Source organism: Branchiostoma floridae, chromosome 12 (assembly GCF_000003815.2).
Source record: "Branchiostoma floridae strain S238N-H82 chromosome 12, Bfl_VNyyK, whole genome shotgun sequence".
Classification (NCBI taxonomy): Eukaryota; Metazoa; Chordata; class Leptocardii; order Amphioxiformes; family Branchiostomatidae; genus Branchiostoma; species Branchiostoma floridae.
In genome coordinates, this window is record NC_049990.1 from 83,286 (window position 1) to 85,093 (window position 1,808).

Sequence of the window (1,808 nt, forward strand, 5' to 3'; positions counted from 1 at the left end):
GTGTGAGATAGCGGGCTACAGTTGAATACAATATCGTACAGCTCCATACATACATTTCATCTCAGCCTATTTATCAACTTTCATTTAAAAAAGGTTTGTCAGTCGAAACCCATGATAACTATTTTTACATGTGATAACGGTCGTTACAATTCTATTACAGTATTCTACCAGTTTACTAAAGAATTAAAGAGCTAGAACGCCTCTATCTTACCCCCCCCCCCCCCATCTCATTTGTCCAGTAATTGACCGACTATGCTGTATGGCGTTATCCTACACGTCGTACCAATTAGAGGTAAAAGAAGGAGTTGGCGTAAAGCTCACAAACGATTTGCATGACTGCACATTTCACAAATTACTTGTTGCATGTTTGACAAGAACAAAGAACAGTTAGACTTTTTATACATGTGTAATTGATACTGTTGAAGGACGCCAACGCCAACGTAAACCCACGCTAACTTTAAGGTAATGGAAATTGGCTTTGATAACTATGACCCCGCAAACTGCATATTTTGTCAGAACACAAAGTGACCCGTTATTTAGTTATTCAGACAAGCCAAGCTGGACAAAACATCAGGAAATGATGTTTGTTCAAATCACACATGTTGTTCATGAATCACCAACCGGGCTTTCAGTAACAGCGGAAAGGTTCAAACCGGCGGCCTTTGAAGTATACAAAGAAAATGTCATTTCCTGTACGTGTGGGGCCAGAGTGGTTCAGAGTTATTGACGTTTGATAGAGTGGGTTAGCGTTGGCGTCCTTCAACTGTACAGATAAAGCTTTTTAACAACACGTCATCCATAAAACGTAACGCCAGTCCAGCCCTCTACACCAGTTTGTTAAGCAAGGTTGGATACAAATGGCAGTCAATGACCCTTTCTTGTTTTTTTACAAAGTCAGACAATCTGTAAAGCGTCACAAAAATGGTAATTTCTAGTCTTATACGTGAATAATATACCCGTGGCACCCATCGTACCCGTGGTGGTAACGTTTGTTACTGAATTTGGCAACAGACATAAACCACCTCACACAGCCTCCAAGATCAGTGACGGGAGCGATCTGACGTAATCGGTTAGACGGCCTGTGTACCTAGTTTCGCCTGCCGAACAATCATTCTGGGAAATGAATTGTTACATTTTTTGCTACTATTTGATTCTTCGTGTCTTCTCAGGCGATAGCCCTTTTTCAGGGGGTGAAATCCCACCCGTGTCTATAATAATCTTCCAAACCATCAACCAGTATGAATGTTGTAGTGCATTTTATAAAACATTACAGGGGTTGTGTAAAAACAAAGGATATGTGGTATTGTGATATTGTCTATAATTTGCTCCATATCAAGACGTTAAATCAGACGACAGCATATTTTACATTTCAATGAGAACGAGCCATTTTTGTCAGAAATGTCCGCAGACGATAATTAACCCAAGTAACGAATTTTCGTTTAGTTTTTGGATTTGGTAGGTAGCTTGGCAAAGATGTACAATATGAAATGCAAAGTATGGTAAATAGAAAAAATGCATAATTAATGAGATCATTATCAAAGCAGTTTTTTCAATCTATTTCAATTTCTTGTCTCGGGCATGATATGGTCATGAAGTTTGAGTTGCAGGACAACATGGGGCAGGTTTGAGCCCTCTAGCATTCTCTTTTAGAACTGCAGGGGTATTTTTGAAAACAGTCCAAAGACGATAACCGAAGAAAGGAACGACGGATTTGCATCATAAGCATGCCAGTAGCTTGGGTAAAGATGTTACATATCATTATACAAATAAAGGATTTTGTCATTAATCATGCAAAGATTCTCTTAATC